The following is a 15,994-nucleotide window of genomic DNA, read 5'->3' as shown; positions in this document are numbered from 1 at the left end:
CCAACAATATCCAGCAAATCTAAACATAATTATCTTGATGTGAAAATCAGTTATGAAGTTGTCTGCTGCCAATCTTCCTAAGTGATCCATATGTTCCACCCTGTACTAAATTGTAACATCTTCGGTTATTTATGTTTGGAACTACCTGTAGAAACTTTTATTATATCTGAGCAGGTCTTGTCTTGATCAACAGTTTAAATTTTTATAATTGATCTCAGTATTGTGTTCATAAAATTTTTGCATTTCGTTGCACACGTTATGTTCTTACGTCAAATGAGACTGATAAACTGAATTTCACTAGTGTTTATTTTCATGAACCAAAACAAGACACAAAAATAATCAAATTTTGAGGTAGCAAACATGACACAAAAATAATCTATCCTCTTCATAGAAAGGCCGTGTTAGGATTTACCTGTTTAATCAAACGGGTTATGTTCGGGTTGATCTGTTTAACTCATTTAGTCAGGCGGTCAACCCACCCGCCAACCTATTTAGTTAAACTAGTTGACCCACTAACCCATTTTTTTTACAACCCACCAACTCAATTAACAACTTGGTTATCACTTATAAATGTAAAATGTTATATACTTTGCTGCCTATCAGCTGTTTGTATGATCTCATCTCACTCACTTTTTTTTATCCACAAAAATCTAATAAAATTCAGTTGTTTCATGACTGGTTTAGAGACTAGAATGATTTTAACTTCTTATTATCAGAACCAATGTATCCAATGTATGTAACAAAACTAATCAAATAAAGAAATCTTAATGCAAATATGCAATATACCAATAAATAAGCAACTATTAAGGATTTCACAGTAACCTTTTAACAAAAAAATCTACCTTGCTTTGAACCAATTCAAATACAGTGGCATTAAAATCAACTGTAACTTGTTTAAAACTCAAAACCCATAAAAGAAAAAAAAAACACTAAAGATCATCACCTCTTGACAACAATCCAACTTCACTTCAGTTGCTAGTAGTAGCTTGACCCGAATGCCGAATATCAAACTGATCTACATACTCCAACGGCTTCACCGTTTCATTTCTAATCCTCTTAATTTTCGGGCTCAAAAGTCCCCTATGCCTGAACCCGTACAACTTCAAAACCTGATTATCAGCAAAATTAAACGCCCGTTCCATACTACTTAAACACCTCTGAACCGGGTAATCCCCATAACTCCCACACGGTTTACACCCGACAAAATGTGTCACAAAAGGCCATCTTTCATCACCCAAACCCGGGTGATACTTCTCCATCATTTCCTCGTACCGGTCCACCAACCCGGCCCAATACCCGTGAAGGAAATAAGAATTCTCAATAAACACTTTCTTCATCCACTCGGGTTTAGTAATCAACAGATAAATTAAAGCCGATTGATCATCGGCTTCAAACGCAGGGCGCCCTTTCAAATTAGCCGTCAAAATCTTCCCGGCTTCTTCACGAACCGGACCTTTCGGGCCCATTGGAGCCCAATCATCAAGCAAATCCAAAGACCACTGACAGTTTCTAAACAAGAAACTCCCGGTGTTCAAAGCGATCCACGACTTCTGCTCAAATAACAAATCCGGGTACCCGTGAATGATCAAGTTATGATCTTTGTACTTCGATAACGGAAGCTCAAACACCATATCTGTAAACAATGCATCACTATCCATCCACCAAATCCACTCGACCTCCGGGTGCGACAACATCAACCTCCGAATCAACGGTAGTTTGGCCCAATACCCCGAAAGCTCTTTATCCAAATGAGCCATATTATACACAATCTCAATACCATGAATCCTACAGTAATCAATCTTATTCTTTATAGATTTCAACAAATAATGATCACCTATAGCATTATCACAAGCGTTTGGTGGTGACCCGGTAACGAGCAAGATTCGAGCTTTACCGTTAACAACATTCGGAAAATCTTGATTCTGATTAAGCCAAAGACTCCTCTCCTCATCCCAATTTGAGATCTTTGCACCAAGGGTATAAGTGTCATTAAGATTTATAGTGGGTTGGTTCTGCAAATCCTCCGGGTCATCCGGATCCTTATCGGATCGGATCTCAGCTAGGATCCGGTTAGTCTCTTCAATAATTGCTTGGTTTTCAAGGTCATTATCAGAAGAGAGCGATCCAAAGCCAATAGTGCCACGTAGGACAAGAATTGTGACAAGCCCACAAAGGATTGTGATCTTGATGTTGTTTAGGGTTTTGTGGATCTGGCGGTTGCCGCCGCGGAGGAGTGACCGGTTGCTCCGGCCGCCGCCGTTGACGGCGGTGGAGGTTGGTAGAGTGGCAGAGCCTCTCTTTTGAGCTCCTTCTTGACCCATAATATTATTAATAATAATAATAATCTTGAATTCTTGATTTCTGCAAAACACCCAATTCTTGAAATGGGTTTTGAAGATCTTGATGTGGGTGTTAAGATTATGTGTTCAAAATTGAATCTTGCATAATTAAGATGCAATTTCTTGAGATTCTTGAAATGGGTTTTGAAGATCTTGATGTGGGTGTTAAAATTATTTGTTAAAAATTGAATCTTGCATAATCAAGATACAATTTCTTGAAATTCTTGAAATGGGTTTTGGAGATCTTGATGTGGGTGTTATGATTATGTGTTTTTCTTGAAATTCTTGAAGAGGGCTTTAAAGATCTTGAAGTGGGAGTGGTGTTTATGAAATAAAAATTGAATCTTGGATAATCAAGATTCAAGAATTGGAAGATTATTAGAATAATAATAATAATAATAATAATAATAATAATAATAATAAAAATTAGAACGTGGGTGAGAGTAGGATGATAATGTATGTATGAGTGAAATAATAAGGGCACCGACTGATTATTGTATGTGTGAGTGCGTGTAAATGGAACCTACTGGGCGGTAAGACTTTGAAGATTTTGTTTGGGGAAATTTAATTTAATATAAAAAAGTTGTAATAAAATGCAGGTTTTTGGGAGGGGATAAAAGGTGTTGATGGGTGGAATGTTAAGCGCGTAACAGGCTCGTGCTTTGCAGCTTCTTGTTAACCTAACTGGTGTTTGATCATGGCTTAAGAACAGCTGTCAGATTGAGATTGAGGGTAAACTACGATGTGATACGACAATTGTATATATGCATACAAAAGGTTTTAAATTGTAGAAACCTCTTAAGATAGGAATGTTACTATTTTTATGTGTCTTTTAGTAAATATAAAAGATATTAAACAAAATTATATAAAAAAATTAAACGATTTTATACACTAATTTTAATTTACTAGAAATCTTTTATATTAAAACTAGGTTAGGTATCGGTGTCTTAAGGAGTTGGACAACTTAAATTTTGCATGTGATAACTTTTGATAAATAAAGTAGAATAATACATTAATAAGTAGGAGTTAAATTATAACTACTATTCACAAACTTATAAATAAATCATAAATCTCTAATTACTTCTTTCGATATAACATTACATGATACACTAAAAATATGATAGCAACTAAAGTAAAATAGTATTATGAGAGCATAAACGGTACGATCAGAACAATACGAACCAGTCATCAATAGAAGAAAATTTTCGATCAGTTGAAGAAAGCATGGTAAAAGAGAATCAACAAGGTTTTGATCAGCAATTTATGGATAGAAAGAAAGAGGTTATGATTACATGGGAAAGAAGGCGGTTGGATCAATTAAAGATCTACGTGTTTTTAACAATGAAACTATTAAGTAAGTTTTAGGAGCAAAAATGTTTCATATATGTGTAATGTTTTCTTATACATATAAGAACGATATAATTTATATTAGACAAGTTAAATAATGAAAATGTTTAGTTTATAAAAATGTTTTATAGATAAACCTAACATTTTTTTAAATATAAAATACATTTTGTAAAAGCAATTAAAGAAATTATTAAACAAAAAAATATATAAAAAGAACTTTAATTAATGTATACTTAATAGGAGTGAAAGACGTGGAGAAAGAGTAAGAATGCATAAGAGAATGGCATGTGACAGACAAAAACTTTTATTTATTAAACAATATAGATTTATAACACTCGTATTTGATTTTAAAATGTTTTACAGTGAAGTTCTACTATAAGTATATTATTACAATGACGTGTCTATATCTTTGCACATAACGCAAATGATGCATTGGATTAAGCTAATAATACAAACACATAAAGAGATAGAATATATGTATCAAAATAATTGCAACGGTGCATCAAAACTATGTTACTACTAAACTTTACATTTTGATACGCACTTGTAATGCATTTTGATATGTACATGTGACAACAGAAAAGAAAAAAAGGCACAAAAAATTATGTATGCCAATGTTAAAAACAACACAAAAATGAGAATATGCCGCTCTAATTATAATAGTATTTTACAATAGTGTGGCATTAGCATTGTAAAATTTAGGTATATTTGCAAGACTTCGTTTTGATAATAATTTTCTCGTATTGATGACCATTATAACTTACAAGGAAGTGTTAGACATGCACATAACTTTATTGACTCCTTTGATGGTAATCAATCAACGTTGTGCCAAACTTCAAACAATATTACAAACAATGATAAGCTCATAAAATATGAATGTTCTTCGGAACATATTAGTACACGAATAAAAATTCCTAAACTGATAAATGTTAAGCATTTTCGGTTCCTTTTGTTCATTGTCACGCCCATAACTTATAGACTCTTTTTATAATAATATTCAACCCATTTGAAAATTTTCACAAAATGGTCCCAAAACAAATAGGGGGGCTTCAAACAGTTCACATTTACATTTAGCTAGTTATTTGAAATTTACAAATCATAATCTACAATCTCAATCTAAAAGTGTCTTGCAAGTTGTGACCATAGCGTGATCCAAAAAAACTCAAATATAAATTAATACATTTTTATGGAACCACAAGGAATAATAAATCATGCTATAGAGGTAGGGTGGTAAAAGCTACCTGCGGATCCCCGAGTCAATCCGCGGACTCCCACTTGACCCGCGGATCGTTAATAAACATCCGTGAAAGGAATACATGGACAGACACTTACAGTCAGCTAAAGACCAGCTAATGATCCATGGTTCCGAAAACATGCTTCACGGGTACCAATCGTAATCCGCAGATTACCAATGAGCATCCGCAGGAAGAACCCGCAAGCAACACAAGGGGTTCATTACGCATGTGATCCCCACGTGATATGGAAGAACAGTTGTAACAAACTACTTCTAGAAGAATTCTCAAACATTCCCTGATAGCGACATCGACTAATGGAAAGGTGACACCTAGGCACGTAATGGCCACACCACGTCTCGCACGTAACGGCCATGGCCAGGCTGTCACAACCAGTAAAAGATCGACACGTGTCCCTTCAGGTAGAAAGGGAATATTACGATAGTGACAACCCCACCAATCACCTTCCCCCACATTCGGCTATAAATACCAAGTACAACACTTACAGGTATTCATTCACTCACACTCTCAAGCCTTACGCAATATACTTGTACTTTCTTTGATTACTCTGATCAGGACGGTACTTATTCTCACGCCGGAGGGTGGTTACGGGAAGACCCCCCATCTTGTCCTTCCCGTAACGAGACTCACGGTGATCTGTTTTGCATGCAAACAGCTTGGGTCTGACGCCATTATTATTCAGTAGACTCACATCTGGGGTAAACTCGAGTTCAGACTATTGTTCGGACCCTTGTTTCTTCACATGCATATGAAGACTAGCCAGAAGCTAGACAATATACAAGAAAAATAAAACAACAAAGGCAATTAAACATATCGAAAATAAACGGTATTATTACACCACATATGGCAATCAAAAGTTCTAGCATATGCTTGACTTTTGACCCAACCAGACGTGGTGGCTTTCATCTCCTCGACCACTTTAATCGGATGTGTATTGACATCATTGTCAAATCTTTGTTCAATCCATCCTAAGGCTCCTTATCCCTAGATAATTTTCTTTTGACACCTCATCTTAAATTATACACCCTAGAGGCCTAGAAATTAACAAAACCAAATAACAGATAAGAGTCTAGACTCCATAACCAACCAAAAAACAAACTTTTTTTTTTTAAAAAAGAGAGGGGCATGACTGTGCAAATTAATATTTAACTTAAAACATTGAAAAAAGATGAATGTTTAACAGAATATCATACAAATGCCAAAAGACAAGCTTATCTTAGATGAATCTAGTGTATAAGATGAATAAACCAAATAACGTAATCAAGAAACAGGACACTTTGAGGACATAACGAGTTTAAAGTTTGAGCTAACAACATATATGCGTGTTTGTACATCCACACACAATATTATTACTTGCTTGGATGCATAAACTTACCAATCAAGTTGAAGCTCCTTTCTTTTTTATCTTCTTATGCACCATCAACTTCTTACCTTTCTTTTTGGCAGCAAACAACTTCTTACCCTTCTTCACATTAATAATCGGCTTTGATTTTTCACCATTTTTCTGTTTGGGTGTTTCCAAAACGCTAACTTTGTCTTCCATTTTCCTCACTGGCTTAAACACCTTAGTGATCAAAGGGTTTAACACATCACTTGAACACGCAAGTGTGAGGCCCGTTGCAGCAGCCTCATCCCAAAGCTCTTTACCCTTTTCAAATTCACCATTTTTACATAGTTTCGGTATCAAAATATTATAAACCGTCTCATACCCACCTAACGAGTTTTTTTTCATCAAATCAAACAGCTCAAGAGCGTAATTTACCCTTTCGACCCCACAAAGAATACCAATCAAATCATAGTAGAACTTACGTTCAGGGACTAAACCTTCTTTAACCATCTCATCAACCATTTGCTTACCTTTACCAAATCTTCCAGTCAGATACAAAACACGTACCACAAGATAATAACTCACCCAATCAGGATCACACCCGGTTTTCCTCATTGTGTTGATAATCTGTACAGATTCTTTAACTCTTCTAGTTTTACCCAAACATGATAATAATATATTGTAACTTATAGTCGTTGGTGCGATCGAATACGTTCGCATTTCGATCATTACATTCAATGCTTCTGGAACAAGCCCAGAAGGGTTCGACTTCAAGTTTTTCTTGCAAATGCAGCTAAGAAACGTGTTGTAACAGAAAAGATCTGGAACAATACCTGCGCCTTTCATGTCTTTGAGAACCCGTCTTGATTCTTTGACGTTTTCTTGAACTGACCACCCGTGAAGCAGGTTTTTGTAAATAATATGTTTCAGTTTTGCATCCAAGATTTTATCTTTATGGTGATAAATGACTCCTTCAGCTCTTTTAGCATGCCCTTTTGAGCATAGAGCTGAAACTATGGCGGTAACGGTTGTACTATCTTGTGGACAGTTAAACTTATCCAAGTTCTTGAATATCCCCAACGCTTCGTCTACTCTTCCTAGTTTGACCAACGAGTTAGCTACCGTACTAAACGTTGAGGTCTCCATTGACCGGTTTTGTTTACCAAGATTTGTGATCAACATGTCTAATGCTATGAAATCTTTCTTCTCAGCAAATACACGGATCGCGTGGTTGTGATCTTTATCTTCGAGTCCACCGTCTACATGTTTTTCTGACCATGAAAAGAATCTAAGCAGGCGTCTTGTAGGTGCTTCTTGCTTGCTGGAATCAAGCATTTGGGCCAAGAGTGACGAGCAGAAGGAGATATTGAGTTCGTTAAGATTTGTTTCTAAGTCGTCTAGACTGCCAACGCCATGGCATATGATGTCACGCAGCTTTTCCAGATCACTCGATTCTGATGTTGAACAGAATGTAGCTTGGTGATGACGTAATAGAAAACGTCTCGGGTTCAACATACCAAGGTTGGGACAGTTGTGTTTCAGTAAAGGCTTCATGTCCTTAGAGAAAAATTGTGCATATACATGTTAGTATGCGTTCGTTATTCTTTGGGGCATTTCGTCGAACAACTGGTGTTCAATCAGCAGATTCAAACACATTACTCCTGAATCCTGATGCATCTGCCTTCATCTATACTCATAAATTTTAGAAATGAGGCATAAAAAATCTTCAACATAAGTGTGTGAATTATAAGTGGCAGTCTCACCTGCTTTTCAAAAATATCCTCACGGTCTCACACTCACTCTGTTTAAAAACCCGGAACCACCTAACCAAAAATATTTAAAACGGATATTTGGATCATAAATTAATTATAAAAATTATTCCCTTTTTAGAACAAATATGATATTAGCTGATACATGTTCGATTATCCTACGCCCTGCTTGCGGTGCGCACATATAATGTATATATGTGTGAACCCTTGGGTGGGCAAAAGTAAAATTGCACTAATTTTGACGTTATTTTACTAATCACGTGAAAATAACGTTAAAAGTGGCGGAAGGTTAATCAGGCATCATGTGGTGGCGTTGATAGCCGAAAGACAAGGGCACATGCACCAATCAGCCGGTGTCCCGATGATTGAGTGTTATGTGTCTTATGTCCAAGGCTTGATTCAAAACTACTATCGAGCCGGGGGTCTCACCGGAAGCAGCCTCTCTATCCCTATGGGATAGAGGTAAGGCTGTCTACATCTTACCCTCCTCAGACCCTACCATAGCATTGCTATTGGTGGGATATACTGAGTACGATGATGATGATGATGATATGTTCGATTATCCGAAAAAAGATGTTGGCGGGGATTTCTTGAGATCGTTTAAGATCATAAGTGTGTATATCTGATGCGCATAGGGGAAACCCGGACCTTGATGAGTAATGATAAAGGTATCTAGCAGGTATGCAACTGTACATGAAACAAGATTTTACAATGAGCATTCATCTGGATCATCAAAATCCAACTCATTATCATCGTACTTCATAATCAAAGTGATTACTGATTTGCTAATTAATTGTAATATTTGCTTAGAATATGCAGCATCAATTGCTTTTATTTATTTTAATACTTTTCGAATGGCAATAATTTCATTATGTTAAGTTTCAGCAAGAAACTAGAACCAATAAAGCGCATGATCATCATGTTAAGGATGCATTAACGAAACTGAAATTACACCGATTCGACCATCGTAATAATGTAATTTTGCTATCTTCTTCATCTATTATTATGACTCAACATCTTTATCCCAATTTTTGGCAAAAGAATATACTTCCTTGAAGGCCCTCATGTCTCTACAACAGTAATCTGTCACCATTGGCCTTCCAAACTTGCTCTGCGCGTCACAAATTAGATGCTATTTACATGAACAAAACCACCTTTCTGATTTCTGTAATTGATTAATGATCTTGAAGAACATAATCGAACATCGATAAACGGATCCCATGAGTCAACATCATTGACCTTATATCTTATATATATGCGAAACTAATTCCATTTCACCAGCATTCTTTAAATACTCAACTACATTTTCAGCATAAGGAGCTTTAAGTCGTATACGTTTCTGAACCATTAACTTAGCAAGCTTTGAAACCTCTAACAGCCGCCTTTCAACGCAAAGCCCGTCCATCATAATAGAATAAATCTCTGAATCAATAGAGGTCACAAACCCTAATTTCTCAATTTCATCATACAACACAAACGCATCAAGCACCTGTTTTTCCTTCAAACACAACCGCTTTAACATCTCACTACACGCCACACTATCCGGCTTCAAATCACTAACCAGCATCCTTCTAAACACCTTTTCACCCTCTTCAAACTTATTAAACCTTAACAATGTCACCACAAGCGAACTATAACATTCACTTTTTGTAACACTCCCGTTAGCAACCAATCTATCGATCACTTTATAAACTTCCTCCACTTTATCCTCTTCGCAAAGACCGTTAATTAAAGTACTAACTGTAACCCTATTTGGTGCACAACCACTCGCCTCCATCCGGTCCAAAATAGTCAACGCCTCCATCAACCGATGCTTTTCACAAAAATGACGAATCACAGTCGTGTACGTGACAACAGTCGGTGCACAAACTCCGCCTTCATTTTCCATTTCTTGCAACAAGTCTAAACCTTTCTCCAAATTCCCAACTTTACAAATACCATCAAGAAGAACCGAATACTCAACAACGTTCGGCAAACAACCCTGTTGTTTTATAACCTTAAAGAACCTGCTAGCATCTTCTATCCTACCCGAATCACAAAACCCTTTAACCATCAAAACAAACGTCACCATATCAGGATAAATATCAACCGAACTCATCTCCTCCGTTAACCTCGAAGCTTCATCCATCCGACCCGTTTCACAAAACAACCTGATAACACTATTGTAAGCAATAGTATCGGGCCGACAATTAAACTCATTCATTTTATTCAACACCCATAACGCCTCGTTCGCAAGCCTAGCTTCCTTACACAAATTCAAAACAACCTTAAAACTTTTAACACTCACTACATAATTATCATGACTATACGCCTTAATAATATCCTTAACCACATTAGGGTTGTGGCTAATTCTAAACAGCTAACAAGCAGTGCTGTACATGTATGAGCTGTGATTGTAATCGCGTTGGATTCCGGCCCATACGAAGAATCGAAGACCGGGTATATGAGACTGATTGGTGGAGCTGCATCTCTTGATTACTTCCTTTACGCATGATGAGTCTAATTTAGACCCAATTCGGGTTAGGGTTTTTTCGATGTTTGGGTCGTTGTTTTGCAAATGGATCCAGTATTTTTCAATTGGATTCGTGAGTGAAATTGTTGTGGGGTTTTGGTGTCGTCGGATTGAAGATGAGAGGAATCGAGAGATGAAAGACATTGAGTTAGGTAATGGGTTTTTAATTAACCTAATTAAAACCTGAAATAAATAAGGGGTTTTGGAATGTGTATGTGTGACGATGGATTGAGGGGGCTGGCAGGTGAAAGCTTGACTTGACGGCGATAGATAGTTACTGACGGCTAATCTGCTCCGATCAGGGAACAGAGGCGTCACAGGATGATGAGTTCAGCGTTGTATACTTATACTTGTATTATATGAAAAAGAAGAAAAACTCCAACAGGCTGGGGAAAACCGGGTCCGGGAGCTATACAGGGTATTTTTAGGAACCGGGACCGGTTTCAGGTATGGTCAACAAAAGTCAAAACCGGGTCGGGTAGAAATCGGTTCCGGGTATAGTCGGGTATTTGACTTTGTTTTTTTCAGGTTTCGGGTAGGGTCGGGTTTTGACCGGGTATTTCTGGTTCCGGCGGGTCCGGGTCAATTCCGGTTCGGGGTACGACTCCGGGGAGAAATCCTATACATGGTCGTACCGTGGTCAGGTACCGGTATGAACTGGTTTCGGGTCGGGTATGGGTAGGAACCGGTTGCGATTGGGTTCGGAACCGGGTATTTTGTGTCAATTATTCTGATGTATGTTAAGGGTTTGAGCAAAAAAAAATCAAAATCAAACCATTAACTTAAATGATTAAACGAAATTAATCATAATTGAGCAAAACCGACAGTATGGCTATAGTCAATTGGTGATCATAACTGAATTAAACCGACTTTACACAATTTACATATTAGTAATCTTTCTTGATAAAGTCGGTTGATTAGGATCAAATTGTATCACTTTGAAACTGTATAGGTGTCTTTTCGTCCAAAAACAATCGAAAGGAGGAGCCATGTTTGACCATCTAATCATTAATTTGAGTTTTGCAACATTCCGCTAAAGGTTTTTTTGTATTGAAAGTCGTTTAGCGTAAGTGTTTTAAGTCTTCAAAAATGATAGTCAACCGTTTCGGTGACAGGATCACCATTTGATTGAAATGGACCTAACTTAAGTCAAAGCCACAATTTACAAAGCTCAATGCTTTTTTTATTTGGATTACTATCTATAAGCATAAATGGATGGTGATTATGATCGCTTTTAAACATTTCTTAGGTGTAAAAAGATAACCATTTGTGTTGATTGTTTATATAAATTCTTAATATAAGTTGTTTTCATCGCTATGGTAGCGTAAGGGTGTGTGCTTTCACCAACAACGTGGGTGTATGCGTAAGTTGTTGATGAGGAGATATGAGTAGATATGTGGCATGCTGATAAGCGGTAACGATGTTGAAAAGAGATATATGATAGGCGGAAGAATGCAAGGTCTCAAGTTTGAATATGATCAAAACCAGGTTTTGCTGTGGTGGACATTCGGGCGATGGGTTTCTTTGGAATAGGAAACGATGCGGTTGAACTATTCAACGTTGTCTACGATCATGAGCGGATTATTAAAGAGAATATTATTGTAAAATAATATCCATGTAATTTAGTAGTTTCCTTATTATATTATGTATATTTTTGGATAGGATTTGTGGTAGTCCTTGACCACCGTATTCTCTGCCTTTAGACTCTCCTAGTCATTATTAAGGTTGTTGTAATTTGGCTTATTTAAGCCACTATAATGTTTAATGAAATTAAGCTTTTCATCATACAATCAATATTTGATATGGTATCAAGAGCTCTATAACTCAAACAAGTCTCTGGTCCTGCCTATTTTTTTTTTCCGATCACCCAACTGTTCTTCAAAACCACCCTACTACTCTAACCACCATGGCTACGATTCCTTTTGTTCAGATCAATGCTTCTACCAATTTCAATGTTAATCTCACAAACGACAACTTTTCGGTGTGGCGCAAATACGTTCAATCCACCCTAATCGGAATGGATCTGGACCATTTCATTACCGGTAGCAAACCCGCTCCGGCAGAATTCCTTGACTTGGAAAGAACTAAGTCAAACCCAGAATTCTACCCCTGGTATCGCCAAGACCAGGTCATTTTGGCTGCTCTACTTGGCAGTTGCTCGCCCACTATCCAGCCCATGATTGCCTCTGCTGAAACCTCACGGAAGGCTTGGGAACAGCTCGTAGCGAGCTATGCAAATACATCTCGGTCTAGGATTATCTCACTGAAATCCAAACTTGTCACACCCCAACCTAAGGCGGAAATGCCGGGGCGTGATCCGATTGCTCACAGCTCGAAGATACTATCATAATATAAATGTGACAATATATATTTAATTATTTTATTTCAAATATACACACAATAACCAAATACAACAAAACAATTCAAATAAATAAATATAACAAGTTTAAATCCATGTTTGTCTTCATTATAACCCTAAGGTCTTTCTAAGTGTCCATCCTTCAACTCAAGCAACCTGCATATGCGTAGAAAATGGAATTTGTCAACAAACATGTTGAGTGAGTTTATCACCAATTTTTGACACAAAAAATATTGTTGATATAATAAATAAGCAAAACGTAATAAATGCGGTGATGAAATCAAACCATGAGCAAATAAGTTGTCGATTAAACCATTGCCAAGCGAATCGGGCGCCGGTAAATCAACCATGAGCAAATAATGAGAATAAGACCGTTGCCAAGCGAATCGGGCGGTGGTCAATAATGAGAACCCTCTCCAAGGGGATATGTCAAGCGATTGCATACAAAGACAAATAAGCACATAATAAGTAGATTTGATTAATCACACATAAATACACGTTTGCTATTTTTGATATATATATATGTATGTATAGTATGATATACGCACATGTCCCCAAAACATTTTAGAAAACTGAGTAAAATAGGGGAATGATAAAACTCACCTTAGATTTAATGCAAGTGATTAATAACTAAGATCAACGATCTAAAGATTAAGTGAGTCGTCCACTACGCGTCGAACGATATTAATGATCAGAACCTGAAACTATAAATAAAAACGAACTTAATGCCGCTGGAATCAATCCAAACGGATGAGTAGAACTCTAGTTATGTTGACTTAAACGTTTAAGCAAGCTGGTACTTACCAGAATCCGAATAGCGAGTTAGAAGTCGGGTTTTGGTCAGTAGCCTTAAAATTTCATTATGAGAATAAAAGTCTTCTGGACCGAACGTTGAATCTGGCCAAAAGTATGAGAAAACGTAAAGTCAAACTCGTTGACTGTTTTACCCTTTATCGGGTTTTAAAGCAATTGACCTGTCAACACCCTTCAACCACTGAAATTTATTGAATTTTATTGACTAGGGAATATGTATGAACGATTCCTATGTTTACAACTTACCCGGAAAGTGAAAGGATCGATGAGAAACGGAAGTCAAAGGTCCTAAAGCAAGCAAAGTCAACGAACAAGTCTTGTATCTTCAACGAATATGCAAAAACCGAAGGTTTTGGGGATGACAAGAGGTAGGTGACGGCTGGAGGATGTGTATTAGGGTTAGATTAAAGTTTACAGCAAGGAATTATGATGTGTTTATGTAGGAAAAACAATAACGAACTAAATATGGGCTTTTTACTCGTTTAGGAAACTGAATCGAGTTTTAATGATCAAATCAATTATAAAATCAGTAGATTTCGTTCTTGGACAAGGGGTTAAGTATATGGTCATGTATTTTTGTTATATTAGTTTTCTTGGGGCTTAATTCACTCGATTATGTCCTAAAATAAATGATTTCGGACCAAAAAACGAACTAGGAAGAATAAACATTAAACGAATTTGCACAGCAAGGCAATGGTGGCGCGCGACGGTGAGTGGAAATCCGTTCGCGCGGCGCTCCAGGGTTCATAGGGTAGAAGTTTCATTTTTTACTCTTTAGGTTCTTGTAGTTTCATAAAAGGTCATTTATTGAATATTTTATAGTTAAAGCAAGAAATGAACAATTTGGAAAGTATAAGGGATACAAGGCGAACATGAGAAACTTTAATATTTATAAATATTTGATTTTTGATTAATAATAAAGATCTAAAATGTTTCGAGTCGGGTTAAACGCAAACGAGTACGGGTTTTGAAAAATCCGAGATGTTACAAAACTTGCTTCAAACCCGAAAGGAAATATTGGGAACAGCTCGTGACGTGCATGCTTGTTGAAAAATATTTTCAAACACCCTTAATCTCACTTTTTACTGACAATGGTGGCGAATATATTGGGTTAACCACCTATTTGCAATCTCAAGGAATCTCTCGCTTTACTACCCCGCCTCATACCTCAGAACAAAGTGGTGTTGCTGAACGTCGTCACCGGCATATTGTAGAGACCGGATTATCTTTACTTCACCATGCATGGCTCCCACTTACCTTTTGTACACATGTGCTCCAAACCGCCGTTTACTTAATCAATCATTTACCCACTCCCATCCTTGATTTCAAAACCCCTTATACCCTTCTCTTCCATAAAAACCCAACCCACACCAAACTCAAACCATCTGAATGCCTATGCTACCCGTGGCTTCGCCCGGATGCCAAATCCAAACTTCATCCCCGCTCCGAACAATGCATCTTTTTGGGTTACTCACCTTCTAAATCGGCCTACAAATGTTATGCTCCTTCAACCCATCGCATATATCATTCCCGTCATGTTGAGTTTGTGGAGCCCAACTTTCCATTTTATACTCAACAATGCTCCTTCTCTCATATCCCTACTGTGGAAACATTTTAGGAATTCCTTCTACACCCATCACTCCTCCACCACAAAAGCCTCACTCCCGCCTTCCTATCCAACCTCTCCCTTCTGGGCCCGCGCCTCAGTCCATCAACCCAATTTCTCCCATACCTACTCACTCTGCCACGGCTCAATCTCCCTTACTTTCTTCCTCCTCTCAATCCAACCCTTTATCTCAATTTACTAGCCCTCAACCCACCGCCACTTCCCAACATAAGCCCACTGCCACACCTCTTTCCCTTCAACCCTCACCCCACCAATCCAATCCATCATCTCCTCTCATGGCCCACTCAACAACCAATCCCTCACCAAAGAATTCCAACACCATCCCTTCACGTCCTCCTCGCCAAGGCAAACCGAACCCAAAATATTTCAATTCAAAAGTTGTCAACACCACCACACTGCATCTGATTCCATCATCTGTTGAACCCACCACCCATACCCAAGCCTTGAAAGATCTCGAATGGCGTAAAGTAATGGATAGTGAATTCAATGCTCTTCTCAAAAACGCCACGTGGGAACTTATCCCTCCATTGCATCACAAACCGATTGGATGCAAGTGGGTGTTTCGTATAAAACGGCGCCCAGAAAGATCCATAGACAAATACGAAGCTCATCTAGTTGCCAAGGGATTCCTCCAAGAATATGGTAAAG

The 15,994-nt window shown here is 37.6% G+C and overlaps 3 pseudogenes; all 3 read right to left on the bottom strand.

The window, feature by feature from the left end:
• Positions 1-764: 764 nt before the first annotated feature.
• On the bottom strand, positions 765-2,543 carry LOC143619693 (putative xyloglucan 6-xylosyltransferase 5 pseudogene; annotated as a pseudogene).
• A 3,696-nt stretch (positions 2,544-6,239) lies between these two features.
• LOC143619692 (pentatricopeptide repeat-containing protein At5g61370, mitochondrial pseudogene) lies at positions 6,240-7,911 on the bottom strand (annotated as a pseudogene).
• A 1,346-nt stretch (positions 7,912-9,257) lies between these two features.
• Positions 9,258-10,691, bottom strand: LOC143619609 (pentatricopeptide repeat-containing protein At5g47360-like; annotated as a pseudogene).
• Positions 10,692-15,994: the final 5,303 nt, after the last annotated feature.

This window comes from Bidens hawaiensis, unplaced genomic scaffold, assembly GCF_021521415.1.
Source record: "Bidens hawaiensis isolate Kalapana, Puna unplaced genomic scaffold, B.hawaiensis_p1.1 tig00002477_1, whole genome shotgun sequence".
In the NCBI taxonomy this organism is placed as follows: Eukaryota; Viridiplantae; Streptophyta; class Magnoliopsida; order Asterales; family Asteraceae; genus Bidens; species Bidens hawaiensis.
Note: the sequence above shows the minus strand (reverse complement) of the source record. Positions and strands in the feature narration are given on the sequence as shown.